Source organism: Chrysochloris asiatica, unplaced genomic scaffold, assembly GCF_000296735.1.
Source record: "Chrysochloris asiatica unplaced genomic scaffold, ChrAsi1.0 scaffold00017, whole genome shotgun sequence".
Lineage (NCBI taxonomy): Eukaryota > Metazoa > Chordata > Mammalia > Afrosoricida > Chrysochloridae > Chrysochloris > Chrysochloris asiatica.
The window spans coordinates 5,778,366-5,796,972 of record NW_006408535.1 but is presented as its reverse complement, the minus strand read 5'-3'; the positions used below and the strand labels follow the sequence as shown (position 1 = coordinate 5,796,972).

Sequence of the window (18,607 nt, the reverse complement as noted above, 5' to 3'; positions counted from 1 at the left end):
TTGTTGTTAGGTGCCATTGAGTAGGTTCTGATTCATAGCAATCCTATATAGGGTTTCTGAGGATCAGTTGGGGACTTTGAACCATTAACCTTGAAGTTCAAATGATTTTTTCCATCCAGTAGCAATACTTTTTTACTCAACCCAGTGTGCGTGCATATTTAGTAATCCTGCAAGTAATATCTTGTCCTGAAAAACAAAATACTCCTGTATATTGAGAAGAAAGAAATGCATCCGTCTCCTGTGAAATGAAAGCATTTGAGAGGTTGATGAGGAAGTCTCCATGATCCCACTTTTAGTTTTATACAACTTTTAAGCTCCAGAAGAAGAAAAAAAGGCAGTCAAACCAACTTGTCAAAAAAAAAAAAAAAATTAAGTAGAAAGCAACTGATCTTTAATTTATTCTGCAAGTCTGGATAAAAGATATTGTTTTGGAAACTATCTTTGCTTTTGACACTTTAAAGAGCTCTTTTGCAGGGTATTTGTCCAATGCAATATGTCATTTGAATTCTCAACTGCTATTTCCAGGGGCATTGATTTTGGATCTAAGTAAAATGAAATCCTAGACAACTTCTTTTCTCTGTTTCTCATGATACTGCTTGTTGGTCCATTTATGAAGAGTTTTTCTTTATGGTGTAGTCTTTGATCTTCATCAGTAAATGTTTTAAGTCTTCTTTCCTTTTTAGTAAGCAAGGTTGCATCATCTGCATATTTCAGGTTGTTCATGAATATTCCTCTAATCCAGATTCCACAGTCTTCTCTAAATAGTCCAGCTTCTCAGATTATTTGCTCAGTATATAAATTGAGTAAGTGTGGTGAAAGGATATATCCCTGGCACACAACTTTCCTTGTTCCTTGATGCACACAAATGTACTGTCTCCTTGTTCCATTTGAACATCTGCCTCTGGGTCTATGTGCAGATTCTACATGAGTACAATTAAGGGTTCTGGGATTCCAATTTTTCCCAGTGTTATTCATAGTTTGTTATGTTCCACACAGTTGAATGCCTTTGCAGATTCAATAAAGCACAAGTAAACACCTGTTTGTTATTCTCTGCTTTCAACTAAGGGTCATCTGGTACCAACAATGGTATCCCTTATTTCACACCAATCAATCTGTTGCAAAGGGTCTCTTTAAAAACCAAAGATGTTGCTTTGTGAACTCAGGTGCAAGTGACCCAAACCATGCTACTTTATTTTATTTTCTTAAACTTTTTATTGTGAATTGAGTGAAAATTTACAGAGCAGATTATCAGTTTTACATTGAACAAATCATATACTTTGCTTCATTACATGTTTGCAGCCTCCTCCATGTACCTACAGTTAATAGCATTTACCTCTATTCACTTATTTATGATCCTCCCTGTGTCTCTTGCTGCCTTCATCTTTCCTCTGCTAACCTCCCTTTTTGTATATTGTCTGCCCTGTTCCCTATATCAACATGTGTCTTCCCTCTAGCCTGTGAACAATTTTCCCTCACCTATGTAACCATCATAGATTGTTTCCTGTCTTTAAACAATTAAGTAATTCAGTTTCAAAGTAACAATGGCACACACCTTTAGCACCTCCCATCCCACACACTTCACCTAGATTGAGTCTCTATCTTGAAGAGTAAAGTTTTTAATATGCTTCCATAATTCTTTCACTTGGATAGGGGGCCTTTTTCCAGGTCATAGTTCACCCAGGGCAGTAACTCATTTGGGGTCATTGTAGCTCACCTGGGTCTTAGCTTATCCAGGCTGTAGCTCTCCTGGATCATAGTTTGCCTGGGGCCCTAGCTCATGTGGGGCTGTGGCTTACCCGAGGTTGTCGTAGCTCACTTGGGTCATAGCTCACCCAGGGCGTAGCTCACCTGGGGCTGTACGTCACCCAGGCCACAGCTCATTCCAGGTCATAGCTCACTCAGAGCAGTGGTTTTCACATCCTTGCAGGAGTAGGAAGCCTCATCTTTCTCTCAGGGTGCTGCTGGAAGGTTGGCTCTCATATGCTTGTTGTAGAGGGTCCATGTAGTGTGCTTGCTCAGTCCGCCGCCCTTTTGCCAGAAGTCACTCACCTACAATGCATTAGAAAGATAGACAATGAGTAAGGAAGATGAAGAAGGATTGATAATTTTGAATTACAGTATTGATGAAGAATATTATGTCTACCATGGACTGCCAGAAGAATGAGGAAATGAGTCTTGGAAGGAGTACAAACAGAATGCTCCTTAGAAGCAAGGATGGTGAGACTTATTCTCATGTAATTTGAACATGGTATCAGGAGGGGGACTGTCCCTGAGAAGAATATCATGCCTGGTAAAGTAGAGGGTCGGTGAAAAAGAAGAAGACCCTCAATGAGATGAACTGACCAAGTGGCTGCAACAATGGGCACAAACAGCATTAACTGTGAAGACAGTATAGGACCAGGCAGTGTTGTGTTCTACTGTGCATAGTGTCATGATAGTCAGAACTGACTTAATGGCACCTAAAAACAACAACGGAAGCTGGTCTAGCAGGCTTTCTGTACTTATACATGTGGGTTGTAGCTCACCCAGGCTGTAGTTCACCTGTAGTTCACACTATGGCCTTTGTTCAGTATCCCAGGTGGAAGCAATAAGTTAATTCATGTTTTTCAACCTTTGATGTTTTTCTTGGGAAGACTTAATCTAATTTTATGTAAAACTTGCTCTCAATCCTCTACACATAGTTGAAAATATGTGACTGATGTAAGTGTGCTATATAGCTAGACAAGGCAAAACTAGCAGTAGTTACAAGAAAGCAATAGTTTTCACCCTTCAGTAAAGGACGCACATCACTTAGGGTGTGGGCTGAATTAATAGATTGCCTCAGATGTTCTGATTCAGAAGATTTGGAGTCAAGGTGAATAAATTAGCATTTTGAATAAACATCCCAGTCAGTTATTCCACATAAGTGTTTTGTAAAACACTAGCAGAATGGTAATATTTCCACACTATCATATAGAGTCTGGCACATTGTAAATGGTCAATATATGTCATTTTGATAATATACTTAGTATAGGCCAATATTTAAATCATAATTTTAAATTAAAAAAACAAAAACAAAAACAAGTCTTATAGTGACCCTAAAGAGCTGTGGTAGCATAGTGGTTATGAATCGTGCTGCGAACCTTCAGGTCAGTTTGAAACTACCAGCTGTTCTGTGGGAGAAAGATGAGATTTTCTGCTCTGGTAAAGATTTACAGCCTCGGAAACTTTGTACAGGGTTGCTATGGGCTGGAACCAATGCGATCTATTTCATTAGGCAAATCTACTGCACAAGACCTTTTTAAAGTGTTGAAGAGCAAAGATGTCAGCTTGAGGACTATGGTGCACCTGACCCAAGCCATGGTATTTTCAATAACCTCATATATATGCGAAAGCTGGACAATGAATAAGGAAGACCATAGAATAACTGATGGTTTTGAGTTATGGTGTTGGAGAAAAATATTGAAAGTTCCATGGGCTGCCAAAAGAACCAAGAGATCTGTGTTGGAAGAAGTGCAGCCAGAGTGTTCTTTGGATGCCAAGATGGCCAAACTTCGTCTCTCATACTTCAGATATATTGTGAGGAGAGAAGGATCTCATGTTTGGTAAGGTGGAGGGTCAGAGAGAAAGAGGAAGACCCCCAATGAGATGGATTGGCCAAGTGACTGCATCGATGGACTCAAGCGTGGCAACAGTAGTGAGGTTGGTCCAGGATTGGGCAGTGTTTAGTTCTACTGTGCATAAAGTCGCTATGGGTCGGTACCGACTTGATGGCACCTAACAACAACAACAACAACAAGTTGCTCCTTGGAAACCCTATACAGGGTCAATATGAGTCAGAACTGACTTGATGGCACTGAACAACAACAATGATTCATGAATCCTGGTGTGATGTAGGATAATCACTGACCTGCTAACCACAAGGCTGGTGGTTCAAACCCACCAGCTGACCATTGGAAATCTTGTACAGGGTCACTATGAGTTAGAACTGACTTGATGTCACTTAACAACAACTACAATTCATGATAAGGTGTGACACTATAGGATCAGTATTGGATTGCTAATGGCAAGGTTGGTGTTTCAAACTCACAGCAGCTCCTCAGAAACCCTATACAGGGTTTCTATGAGTCAGAACCTACTTGATGGTACTCAACAACAACAATACATTATAAACTTTTCATAAAAGGAACCCATTTCCCATAGGAGAAGTATGTGCTATACTGCTTCTAGGATTTGTATCACTTACTAACATAATAGACACAAACAGTTTGAAGGTATATGCAGTAAATTATCCAAGACTTAGAAAGTAATAAAGGAAACCATGGTCTGAAAAAAAGAAAAGATGTTCTAGACATGATTCAAAGATTTATTGTAGTCATTTTGGAAGCACTGAATCAGACCAAATGTGTGGAGAAATTATTTCTGATTGCATACTGAAATTTTAAAGGCATTCAGACAGCTGAGGTTTGTGTTCCATGTAGAAACTGACTTTGAATACCAGCCTTGGGAATTGAATAGGCAAAGGAGGAGACTCATGTCCAAAGCAAGCTTGAGAGGCAGAAAGGCAGGAGAAAAGAGAAAACCTAAGTGAGCATTGGCTTGGGTAGCATAGTGAAATGGAGATGGAATAATAATAAAAAAATCTATTTGGGAACAGAAAGTGCTAAAAAAAATACTTATTGAATGTTAGTAAAGACTAAGTGGCTATTTCTTAAAATATATTGTTGAAAGGAGTCCTGGTGTGGCACTGTGGTTTGATGCGCCAGACTGCAAAGCCGTTTGAACTGCAAATTTTGTGGTTCAAGCTCACCAGCTGCTCCTCGGAAACCCTATACAGTGTCACTATGGGTTGGAATCGACTCGACGGCACTTTACAACAACAACAATAAGTATAGAATAACTGAAGCAAAAGGTAAGCAGATATATTTACCAGGGAACAAAATCATGTTGGAGTTTGTTCTATGTCTTACACCATTCCAATTTTTTAAAAACCTTGGGAGTCACATATTTCCTGACTTTTCTGTAAAATGTGGACAATAATACAGTACTTAATGTATCTCATATAGTTCCTTTATATTGGTATATGTGAATAAGACTTTTATTTAGACTGGTAGTCATAATTTATGTCTTGCTTGTTTTAGAAAAATAAAGGTTGTTTTCTATAGTTGGTGTCAACAGTGGTGGGAGGGCATTATGAACAAATGAGTGAACTGCAGTTCCAAATACTATTCCCAACAACCTTGTTGTTGTTGTTATGTGCTGTGGAGTTGGTCCCAACTCGTAGTGACCCTGTACAGGGTTTCTGAGGCTGTAAATCTTTACAGGATCAGAAAACCTTATCTTTCTCCCGCTGAACAGCTGGTAGTTTCGAACTGCTGACCTTGTGGTTTGTAGCCCAATTCGTAACCACTATGCTACCAGAGCTCCTTAGGTAATGGAAAAGAATGTTGACAAGAAGGCTAAAATACAATTTGGTAGTTACTTTCCCATTCACCAGAAAAGTATATCTATAACATCTCTAGAAGACAACTTCAACCTCAGTTTGATATATTGTGACCATGTCATCAACTCTGATTTTACTGTTTAAGGTGTGGCACTGTAGGATAAAGGAGCTCTGGTACCGTAGTGGTTATGAGTCGGGCTGCCAACCTCAAGGTCAGCAGTTCAGAACTACTAGAAGTTTTGCAGGAGAAAGATGAGGCCTTTTGCTCCTGTAAAGATTTGCAGACTCAGAAACCCTGTGCAGGGTCACTATGAGTTGGAACCAACTCCACGGTACTTAACAACAACAACAAAAACTATAGGGTAAACATTGGACTGCTAACTGCCAGCTGAGCAGTTAAAACCCATCAGCTGCTGCTCATAAACCCTTTATTGGGTCGCTATGAGATGGAGTGAACATGACAACGGTTAACAACAATGTTAAAGAACAATGAAAGTTTAATTTGACAAGAAATAATCTCAGTGAATTTAATAATCTTCTAGAATGCTTGTGTGTGTGGGGGTGGGAGGAGGGGAGTTGATCTCATACTTATAGGTTGTAATTTGTAAAATCTATTTTTCCCATTAAACACTGGGGTCTGTCATTAGACCATAATTTGTGTTTTAGCAAAAGTGACCAGTAACAGCTTAAACATCAAATTATTTCATCTCTGAAGGTGAACTTTCAGGCTTGCCGCTCAGATACTTTTGTTTACATTACTGGCAAAATAACTTATCTTAAAACAAAACTGATCATACAAGTCTCCTTGCAAAGATTTTCAATGACTCCTATTAATTTTGTGATAAAATTCCAGACTCTGTAGTACAGTATATAATATGCTACAAAATCTTCGTATTTCTGTATCAGTTGTTTATTGCTGTAAAAAATATTGCTAAAACAATCCCTTAAAATGGGCTGTCTCAGAAAAGTAACCACTTCCTTACATTCTGAACTTGTATTCATTTAATCAGAGGAATGGTATAGCATCATCATCAAAAAAAACTTTTTAAGTTCTATCTTGAAGTATACCATTGTTTGTGATAGGACAATATCTATACAATTACAAGGAATGCCAGTTAATATACTACTATTCTTAAAATTTATACACCAACCATTAAAGCTTGTGATGATTACATTAAAGAATTCCACCAAATTTTTCAATTCTGAAATTGATCACATATGCAGTTAAGATGTATTGATAATAACTGATAATTGGAATGTGAAGGTTGGAAGCAAAGAGGAAGGATAAGCAGTTGGAAAATATGGACTTGGTGATAGAAATGATGCTGGAGAATGCATGATAGAATGTTGCAAGACCAATGATTTGTTCATTGCAAGTACCTTTATAAAACAACATAAAAAACAACTATATGGACCTCACTTGATGGAATGCACACAAATCAAATTGACTACATCTGTTGTAAGAAACAGCAGAAAAGCTCCATATGATTTTCCAAAACCAGGCCAGAGGCAGGTTGTGGAACAGACCATCAATAGCTCATAAGCAAGTTCAGGCTAAAGCTGAAGAAAATTAACAAGTCTATGAGAACCAAAATATCACCTTGAACATACTCCACCCAAATTTAGAGACCATCTCAAGAACAAATTTGATGCATTAGAGTCTAATGACTAAAGACCAGAAGAGTTGTGGGATGGCATCAAGAACATCATATAGAAAGAAAGCAAAAGGTCATTTAAAAGACAGGAGAGAGAAAAAAGACCAAAATGTCAGAAGAAACGCTGAAACTTGCTCTCCAGTATAAAAATGCTAAGCAAATGGAAGAAATGAGGAAGTAAAAGAGCTGAACAGAAAAATTCAGAAGGAAACTCAAGAAGACAACATCATATATTATAATGAAATTTGTAAAGACCTGGAGGTTGAAAACCAAAAGGGAAACACATTCAGCATTTCTCAAGCTTAAATAAATATGGAAAAAATTCAGTCTTTGACTTCTAATATGAGCAAAATATTGAATGATACAGAAAGTATCAAGAGGAAATGGGAAGTATACACAGAATCACTGCATCAAAAAGAACTAGATGATATTCAATCATTTCAATAGTTAGTATAGGAATCAGACCCGAGAATATTGAAGGAAGAAGTCCAAGCTGCACTGAAGGTATTGGTGAAACACAAAGCTCCAGGAATTGATGGAATATAAATGGGAATCTTTTAACAAATTGATGCAGCACTGGAGGCACTCATTTATCTATGCTAAGAAATTTGGAAGACAACTACCTGGTAAATTGATTGTAGGATGTCCATATTTGTGCCCATTCATAAAAAAAGGTGACCCAATGGAGTGAGGAAATCATCAAACAATATCATCTATATTGTATGCAAGTAATATTTTGCTGAAGATAATTTTAAAAATGGGTGCAACAGTACATTATCAGAGAACTGCCATAAATTCAAGCTAGATTCAGAATAGGATGTGGAATGAGGGATATCATTGCTGACATCAGGTGGATCTTGGCTGAAAGCAGAGAATACTAGAAATATGTTTAGTTGTGGTTTATTGACTATACAAATGCTTTTTGACTGTGGGTATCATGATGAAGATCAAAGACCACAGCCTTCGGTATGGATTGAATCTCAGTAAAAAGAAAACAAAAATACTCACTACTGGACCAATAAACAACATTTTTATCAATGGAGAAAAGATTGAAGTTGTCCAGGACTTCATTCTTCTTGGATCAACTATCAACACTCATGGAAGCAGCAGTCAAGAAATCAAACGACCTATTGCATTAGGCAAATCTGCTGCACAAGACTTTTTTAAAGTGATGAACAGCAAAGATGTCAGCTTGAGGACTAAGGTGCGCCTGACCCAAGCCATGGTATTTTCAATAACCTCATATGCATGTGAAAGTTGGACAGTGAATAAGGAAGAATTGATGCTTTTGAGTTATGGTGTTGGAGGAGAATATTGAAAGTGCCATGGGCTGCCAAAAGAACCAATAGATCTGTGTTGGAAGAAGTGCAGCCAGAGTGCTCCTTGGAGGCCAAGATGGCCAAAATTCGTCTTTCATACTTCAGACATACTGTCCAGAGAGACCAGTTGCTAGAGAAGGATATCATGTTTGGTAAAGTAGAGGGTCAGAGAAACAGAGGAGGGCCCCCAGCAAGATGGATTGGCAAAATGGCAACATCAATGGGGAGCATGGCAACAATTGTGAGGTTGGCCTAGGACCGGGCAGTGTTTCATTCTGTTGTGCATAGGATCGCTATGAGTTGGTCCCAACTTGATGGCACTAAACAACAACAACATCATGACAAGCTATGGATAACAGTGTAAAGAATGTGACTGTGCTCATGAAGAATTTGTACATAGACCAACAAGCATTCTTGTTGAATAAGAGGGTTCTGAATGGTTTAGAATCAGGAAAGATATGCACCAGTCCTTTATCTTTTCACTGGATTTATTCAATTTGTATGCTGAACAAATAATCTGAGAAGATGGATTAGATGATGAAGAGCATGCCATTAGGATTGGAGGAAGATTCATTAACAACTTGTGATATGCATATGATACAACCTTGCTTTCTGAAAGTGAGGAGAACTTAAAATACTTACTGAGAAGATCAAAGACCACAACCTTCTTTATGAACAGATAAATAACATCATAATAAATGGAAAAAAAGACTGAAGTAGTCTAAGTCTTCATTTTGATGGGATTCACAGTGAACACTCACTGAAGCTGCAGTCAAGAAATCAAATGACATACTGCATTAGACAAATCTGATGCATAAGGCCTTTTTAAAGTGTGCAGGGGCAAAGATACCAATTTGAGGACTAAATTGCACCTGAACCAAGCCATGGTATTTTCAATTTCCCATGTGCATGTGAAAGTTGGACGATGAATAAGGAACACCATAGAATCGATGCATTTGAGTTACGGTGTTGGAAAAGAATATCGAAAGTACCATGGACTGCTAGAAGAACAAACAGGTCTGTGTTAGAAGAGGTACAGCCAGAATGTTCATTGGAGGCAAGGATAGTATGACTCCATCTTTCATACATCAGACATATTATCAGAAGGGACCAGTCCCTGGAGAAGGATATTTTGCTTGGTTAAGTGCAGGGTCAATGAAAAAGAGAAAGACTCCCAACAAGTTTGATTGACACTGTGGCAGCAGGCATCGCTCAACTGTAAAAATAATTGTGAGGATGCCACAAGACTGGGCAATGTTTTGTTCTGTTGTATATAGGGTAGCTATGATTTGTAACTGACTTGAAGGCACCTAACAACAATAGTAACATTTATTTTATTTGGAATTCCCTCCAAATTTGATTAACTTCTATACTGTCTTCAAATAATACTATTATAATAACCACAACAATGAAGACTAATGTATTAAATACTATATACTGAGCGGAGAGTCTTTGTGTTCCAATGTAGGATAAGCACTGGAATGCTATCTAAAATATTGGCTGTTTAAACCCACTAGCCACTCCTTGGAAACCCTATGCATGGTTTCTATGAAGCAGAGCCAACTCTATGGCACTTAACAACATATATTGAGTAGTGTCCTGGTGATGCTGTCGGATAAGTACTGGACTGCTAAACACAAGTTCAAACATTCACACCCACCAGTGACTCTTCAGAAAGCCTATACAAGATCGCTTTGAATTAGAACTCACTTGATGGCACTTAACAAAAAAAGCAACAACATTCTAAGTTCAGACCTTGGGTGGTTCAACAGTTAACATGCTCAGTTGCTTACCAAAATGTTGAATCCAGGGGCACCTTGAAAGAATGATTGTATGATCTGCTTCTGAAAATCAGCCATTGAAACCCTCTGGAGCACAGTTCTACTTTAACATACATGGTGTCACCATGAGGGTGAGTCAACTCTACAGCAACTGGCTGTTCTAAGTTCTCATTCAATTCCCATTTTGAGACAAGTACTATTGTTTTCTGGATTTTACATCTGAGAAAACAGAGGAGAAGTCAGATTCCATAATTTATTGAAAAGCACAGTTTGTAGGAAGCCAGGATTAGAACCTGTTAGGACTCTCCCTTCAGCATTCTGATTAGTTTAGGCATTGTTGTTTTTCTTATTTTACAAGATTCACTGTGATCAGCCCTCGCCTGGTTCTTTCCATTTTGTGTTTTGTTTTTTTTATGTTTTGCTTCACTGTCATTGCTTATGGATGGCAATTCTGGAGGACAGAGGTATGTCCTTCATTTATTATGGGTTTTTATTACCTAGAAGGAGTCCTGCTGTGGCGCTGTGAGGTAAACCACTGACCGCAAGGTCAGTTTGAACCACTAGGTCAGTGGTTCCAATTCACCAGCCACTCCTTGGAAAACCTATACAAGGTTGCTATGAGTTGGAATTGACTTGACAGCACTTAACAACAACAACAACATTACCTAAAAGAAGTGCTGGTATGGTGCCATAGGATCAGCACTCAACCTCAAGGTTAGTTTAAAGTGCAAAGTCGGTAGTTCAAACTTACCATTCACTCCTCAGAAACTGTATACAGGAATCACTATGAGTCAGAACCAACTCGATGGCATTTACCACCACCAACATCACCTAGAAGGCTTCATGGTGTAGTACTGAATGATAATGCACTGGACCATAATGTTGGTTTGAACTGCAAGACTGGTGGTTCAACATCACCAGTTGCTCCTTGGAAACCCTAGACAGAGTCACTATGAATTGGAACTGACTCAACAGCAATTAACACCAACAACATAAATGATTCGTGGTGTGGTGCTGTAGGATAAACACTGGATAGCTAACCACAAAGTCAGTGCTTCATTCCCACCTTGGAATTCCTATGCAAGTTCACTATGAGTTGGAACAGACTCTTTAGCACTAAAAACAATCACCTATCACAGTGTCTGACACATATATTTCTTGAAGAAATAAATCAGAATTTTTCATTCTCAGCACCATTGTCATTTTCAGAAGGATAATCCTTTGTTTTGGAGGGTTGTCCTGTACATTGTAAGCTGTTTGCCGGCATTCCTAACTTCTACTCATTAGATGTCAGTAGTACCTCCACCTTTGTGAAACCAGAAATGTCTCCAGATATTGCCAAATGTCCCCTGGGAGGAAAAATCACCCCTTTTTTCAACCTACTGAAAGAAATGAAGGAACTACAGTGATAGTTTTCAGAGTTGTTAGAATAATAAAGTAACCTGGGAAATAAAAAATAAATTTCCAACACTCGACCAATTTAATTGAGTCAAGAATTAAGGAGTGAGGTCTAGACCTCAGTGTCGTTTTCCCTGGATTATTCCAAAAGAAATCCTGGTGGTGCTGTAGGATAAGCACTGGACTTCTAACTTCTAGTTCAGCAGTTCAAACCCACCAGCCATTCTGTGGGAGAAAAATGAAGTTTTCTGCTCCCATAAAGGAGCTCTGGTAGCGTAATAGTTACGAATCGGGCTGCAAACCGCCAAGGTCAGCTGTTCGAAACTACCAGCTGTTACCAGCTGTTCCGTGGGAGAAAGATGAGGCTTTCTGCTCCCGTAAAGATTTACAGCCTCGGAAACCCAGTACAGGGTCACTATGAGTCAGAACCAACTCCACGGTACTTAACAACAACAACATAAAGATTTATAGCTGCCAAGACCCTATACAAGGTTGCTATGAGTTGGAATCAGCTTGATGGTAGTGGGTTTGGATTATTCTGATGGACAGTCATATCTGAGTACCTTTGGTCCAGAAGCTTAAATTCATAAAGAGTTACTACAGTGGCTAATCTGAGAAGTCTTACCTCCAAGTCTCAGATGGCAGTGAAATCTTGCCCCTATTATTAGCCTTTTAGATATCAGGAATTTGATATTTCTTTGAATTTTCCTAAGAGGCTAGCTTAGTGCTTTATGCAGTAAGGTGTTCTTCCCCCTCCCCAACCTTTTAGGTGAGATTAATATGCATTAGATAAAACACACACACCTACAACTTAAGTCAAAGATAGCTATTTCCAAAGCCGAGGCAGAACTGGGCCCAGCAGGCTGTGTGGAGGGAATGTTTTTGATTGTTGTTTGGCTAAGAGTGCTGACTCAAATTCTTTAATATAGTCACTGAGCTAATGTAATGGGCTGTGAATAGTACTTTTGTCCTCACATGCAATTTACCTTGCCTGGCACACTACCAACTGCCATCAAGTGAATTCTCGCTCATTCCAACTCATAGGACAGCGTAGAACTCATCCATAGGGTTTCTGATACAGTAAATCTTTACGAGAGAGAAAACCTCATCTTTTTCTTGTGGAGAGGCTGGTGGATTTCAACCAGTGACTTTGCGATTAGCAAGCCAACACTTGACCCACTGTGCCACCAGGGCTCCTTTGCTTGAAACACAGTTTAAGAGTATTATGAGTGCCTGCTCTTTGATTGCTCACTGTTTTAATATTGGCAGTTGTGAAAATTTTCTGCATGTCTAATGGTCCCAGGCCTAGAAGTATGTGTACAGGTTATACTATACACTTCCTGGTGCCTCAGCAAATTTTAAATACTTTTCATTTTTCTAAAAATCATTATTTTCAAGTAGCTTTTCCAAGTGTATTTACTATTAAGTTTCTGTATTATGAGCTGAATAATTATAGTTTGGGAATTGGGGTTCTGTACTCGGCTCTTTATTTTGTGGATATTGATTAGTACTGAATTATAAAATAATTTCCAAGTAAACTTCTAAATCAGAGGGAAATGATTCCTGGAATCAATTTATAATGATCTGTTTTTATAACAATGACTGATAAATTAAGTGTTATAAATTGAAATCGTTCTTTTTTATTGAGTATGATGCAGTTGTAAATGCTGGTCACTCATGACATTATATAAAGGCAACAGATTAAAAAGCTACTGAAATATGATTATGGTTACATTTTTCTCAAATATTACTTTAGACTTGATTTAATTAAAAACTCTAGTCTTTATTGCATAAAACCTCATCTTACAAGGAATAAAATATTATGCTCCTGCCTTGCTATAATAAAACAGATTTTTAAAATTGGTAATTGTGTCTCCAAATGAAAGGTTTGACATATCGTGATATTCTGTCTCACTTATGTTAAATGCACTTTGAATTTTTTCTGTCTTAATACATTGTACTTTTGACCTTATACAACTCAGTGATAAGAGGGTCGTATTTTAAACTTGAGTTAGAAAATTTTTAAATTTATGTTTTCAGCAAGAAGGTCCTCACTAGTTAACTGAGCACCATAATTACTCCGGTGATTATGGTGTGCAATTAACTAGTGAGGGCAACTTAGTGAGACTTCCTTTCCCGCTGTAAACGACTAAGCCATGACTGTTGCGTGGAGTTCCAAATTATAGTAACCCTGTATAGAGTTTCTGAGGAGTGACTGGTGAGTTTGAATCGCCAACCTTGTGGTTCAAACCAACCTGTGGTCCCATGCATTATCCTATAGCGCCATGTCAAAATTAGGGCACGTAAATACAGATTTTTATTCATTGTAAACTGCTGTACTTTATTTTTTTTGAGGTTCCAAGCGCTGAATGCCCTATGGACAGACAGGGGTTCTGAGGGGCGAGGAGCTAGTGCTGAAGGACTCGGAAAGACGTAATTCTGTAAATAAATACTCGACAAGACTGGTGGGGAGGGGGCAGGCAGCAGGCCGTGTCTGGCTTCTGGGGCCTGCGTGATGGGAACTTCCCCGGCCAATATAACAGCGTGCACACCGCGGCGGTGCCTGTGTGGTCACAATGTGCTCCGGCAGCATGTGCCCTAGCCTCCCAGAGACACGATGTGGGCGGGACAGAGACGGGAAGAGTTCCTGAAGGTCGGTGATCCCTAGAGTGGGGTGAGCTCCCCATGGCTCTCTGACCCCTGGCAGCCTCGCGGCCCCTGGATGACCTTCTTGAGCTCTCGTAGAGGACCCGCACGAAGGCCCCGCCCATGCCGCGCAGCACGTTGGACTAGGCGCCCTTGAAGAAGGCCTTGCGCCCCTCGTCCTTGAAGATCTTCCGACAGCAGTGCAGGGTGTCCGTGTGCATGATGTCGGCTCCTTTGCGCAGGGATTGCATCATCATGCGTCTGTGCACAGTGTCAAAGGGGTAAGAGACGATGCTGGCCACGGCAGTCACTGTCTGTGCGATCATCCAGCTGACCACGATGGATGTGTTCTTGATGTCGGGCAGCATGCCTTTTGGCCTTGTCCTAGACGCCGAAGTAGGTAGTGTGGTAGATAATTATGCTCTGCACCTACACGTTGAAGCCCTAGTACAGGCCGCGGATGCCATCCGACTTGCTGATATTCACCAGACAGTCTCCCAAGGCCTTGAACTCACGCTCAGTGCCGGATTTGCAGACGTCGGCAGCCAGCCGGTCCTGATGAAATCCAGCGGGTAGACGAAGCGCAGGGATGTGGCGCCGGCCACCCCGCGGGAGGCCAGGTTGCCAGTGAAGTAGCGCCAGAACTGCGTGTGCTTGTCCAAACCGCCCAGGAAGACCTGCTTGTACATGTCCTTGAAGGCGAAGTTGAGGGCCTGGGTGGGGAAGTAGCAGATGACATTGGCCAGGTTCCCGCGACAGAAGGACAGCATTCCCTGTTCCTTGGGGATCCGCACGATGCAGTCCATGATGCCCTTGTACTGCTGGTCAGCTGCGATCTGCTTGCTGGCGTGCTGCACCTGCAGTAGCAGCTTGACCCGCTCGATCAGGGCCAAGGCTGTGTTGGAGATGGCGGCGGCGATGCTGCCAGCCATGAAGTCTTTGGCGAAGGAGATGGCCTGTTCCGTCATGGTGGTGGAGTGCACTGCAAAGCGAGCGGAGAGTTGGAGTGAACACACTTGGGCCAGTAGAGTGGGCGCCGCTAGCTCCGCCGCCGCCGCTGCCGCCGGACCGAAAGGTTGTACTCTATTTTTTATAACTCCATTGGCCTATCTTAGTTTTATTGAGAAATATACTTCTTTATGTGCCCCATTTTCATTAAAATCTATGATAGGAAAATTCTTAATTTAGATGACGAAAAGTAGATTTATCTCAGCAAAACAGATCTGATTTTTGTCATGCTAGTGTAACAATTCAAGTCAGTGCCCAGCTTCAATCTGATGGGAACACTGGATGGTTTAAAATCAAGAAAGGTGTAGACAGGTTGTATTCTTTCCCCATACTTACTCAACCTGTATGCTGAGCAAATAATCTGAGAAGCTGGGTTCTATGAAGAAAAACGTGACATCAGGATTGGTGGAAAACTCATTAACAACCTGCGATATACATGATACAACCTTGCTTGTAGATACTCCCGAACCCACACAAATTGCCTGCATCTGTGGCCTGTCTTTCTGGTGCTGAACAGTAACTGCAGAATTCCAGACTTACTTTTTCCATTGTAGAAAGGCAAATCCAAATCCACAGTCATTGAGTCCATCCTGACTTACAGTGACCTGTAGAACAGAGGAGAACTGCCCTTTAAGTGTTTGAAGGCTATACATTTTTATGGAAGCCAACAGGCACATCATTAGCCTGTTGAATGCCTGGTAGATTTGAATAACTACCTTCAGTTTAGCAGCAAAACGCTTAACCACTGCACCACCATGGCTCCTTTTCTGTATAGACTTGCTCTCAATTGATTTTAAATTGCTCTGAACAACCTAGTGAAAATTCGAAAATGAAAGATTTGGATTAAAATAAGGTACACGTTAGCTTCAAATTCTTTGTTCAGTAGAACCAGTGAATAGGGTAATAAGAAACAAATGAGGTGCAGCAAGAATTCTGAGTTCATCAGCCTTCTTGTTGAACTGCAAAAAGATTGAATTGTCTCAGTGCATCTGGCTGTTGCACTAAGTGGACAGCAGAAACCATCGTATTTTTCAAACTTGATAACTGAAAAGCCGTGTAGATTACCCAGTGGAAGCAATTGTTAGTTTATGATGTAAATAAAAAAGACTCAGTAGGATTCTTCCATATTACAGCATTTTTGGTCTCTCCAAAATATCAGATGATATCTTCTCAAGGAGATCCCCGCCCCCCCCCCTTTTTTTTCTACCTGAGGGCCACACAAGAGAAATGAAATGGTATAATATTTTATTCATTGTCTTGTCTTGTATACTATTTTTCTCTGTTGTTGTTATTGTTGTTGTTACGTGTCATCGAGTCAGTTCTGACTAATAGAAAACCTGAATTCACCTGGAGAGTTGGAACTTAACCTTATGGGTAGCAAGCAGCCCAGTGCTTATCTTATACCATCATATCAATTTTTTTTCAGATAAGTTTTTGTGTTTGTTTGCTTTTAAATTTATTGTGAATTAAGTGAAGGTTTATAGACAAGATCATCAGTTTTACATTCAACAAATTGTACACTTTGCTTCATCTCAATGATTACAATCCCCTCCGTGCAAAAACAGTTATCCTACTTTGTCCCTCTGGTTCCTGTTTAAATTCTACTTTCCATCCCATCCCTTCTCAACTGTGTTCCTAGGTAAATGTTGCCCTTTTGATTTTGAATAATTGACCAATCCATGATGAGCATATCTTACTAATGCTGTTGAACTCCCTATATACCTTTCTACTGCTTGACTGAGATTGGGGCATAGTTTCATATTCTTCCTGTCTCTTTCTGATCAGTAAGCCCAGTCTTTTTTTTAATAATTCTGAGTTTTATTCCACATTCTGTCATTCTAACTGGGACCTTCTAATGTGATCCCCTTCAGAGCAGTTGGTAGCAGTATTCGGGCACCATTTAGTTCTTCTGGTCTCAGAGTCATGGATACTGATGTTTACTTGCTCCACTGCTCTTGTAGCTAATCGATTCCAAGCAGCTTCCATCTTCGTTGCTGTTTATTCCGCATATGGAAAGATCTTAGTTGGATGTACCTTGGGTGGCTGCTCATGAGCTTTTAAGATCCCAAAGTAGGATGCGGAACAGTCAGACAAATTTTAAACTGCATTTTATTTCTCAGGTTTTAAAAATGAGTCCTTTTAAAACCAATAAATAGCATCATGATAGACAGAGAAAAGTTTGAAGTTGTCAAAGACTTCATTTTGCTTGGATCCATACTCAACACTCATGCAGTTAAAACTATGTATTGCATTTGGCAAATCTGCTACAAAAGACTTCTTTAAAGTGTTAAAGAGCAAAGATGTCACTTTGAAGACTAAGGTATACCTGAATCAAACCATGGTATTTTCAATTGTCTCATGTGCATGTGAAACTTGGACAGTGAATAAGGACGATCATAGAAGAATTGATACCTTTGAATTATGGTGCTGGTGAAAAATATTGAAGGTACCATGGACTACCAGAAGTACAAGCAAATCTGTCTTGGAAGGAGTACAGGCCACAATGATCTTCAGAATTGAGGAAGGTGAGAGTTCGTCTCTCATATTTTGGACATGTTGTCAGGATTGACAAGTCCGTGGAGGAGGGCATTGTGCTTCGTAAATTAGAGGATCAGTGAAAAAGAGGAAGACTCCAATGAGATGAACTGACAACAGTGGAAACAACAGTGAATTCAAACATAACAATTGTGAGGGTGTCACAGGACCCAGAAGTATTTGTTCTGTTGTACATAGGGTCGTTAGGAGTTGGAATCGACTCAACAGCACATGACACCCGTCCTTTATGACTGTCCTTATTTGAAAGTGGAACAGAGCAGGAATACAATGTGGCAGATCTTCTCTAATTGTGCACAGCTTTATTAAGGTTGGATGACTTCATTATTCTACTACTGTCAACTGCTTATTACGGATAAGAATGTTAGGTAGTATACCAGGAGGCTTCAAAAACTTTGTGGAAAAATGGAGTAAAACGATGATGAAAAATGTCCATGAACTATTCAAAACCTCTCATATATCAATTCAAATATAAGAATTTGATCCTACCATATAGAGAAGAAAATGAACACAAAGTATATACAATGTGTCCTAGACCCATCACTAGTAATTGGTAAATGCAGTCTGAGTAATTCTAAAGCCCATGCTTTCCTTGGTGTGGTAAGTTATGTCTTTGTAATTAGAGTTACTAGTGGTTATGAATCAGGCTGTGAACCGCAAGGTCAGCAGTTTGATGCTATCAGCTCTTCCACAGGAGAAAGATGAGGCTTTCTGCTCCTGTAAAGTGAAAGTGAAGAGGACTTGAAACATTTACTTATGAAGATCAAAGAGCACAGCCTTCGATATGGATTACATCTCAATGTCAAGAAAGCAAAAATCCTCACC

General features: G+C 39.8%; 1 pseudogene; it reads right to left on the bottom strand.

The window, feature by feature from the left end:
- Positions 1-13,983: 13,983 nt before the first annotated feature.
- On the bottom strand, positions 13,984-15,222 carry LOC102817579 (annotated as a pseudogene).
- Positions 15,223-18,607: the final 3,385 nt, after the last annotated feature.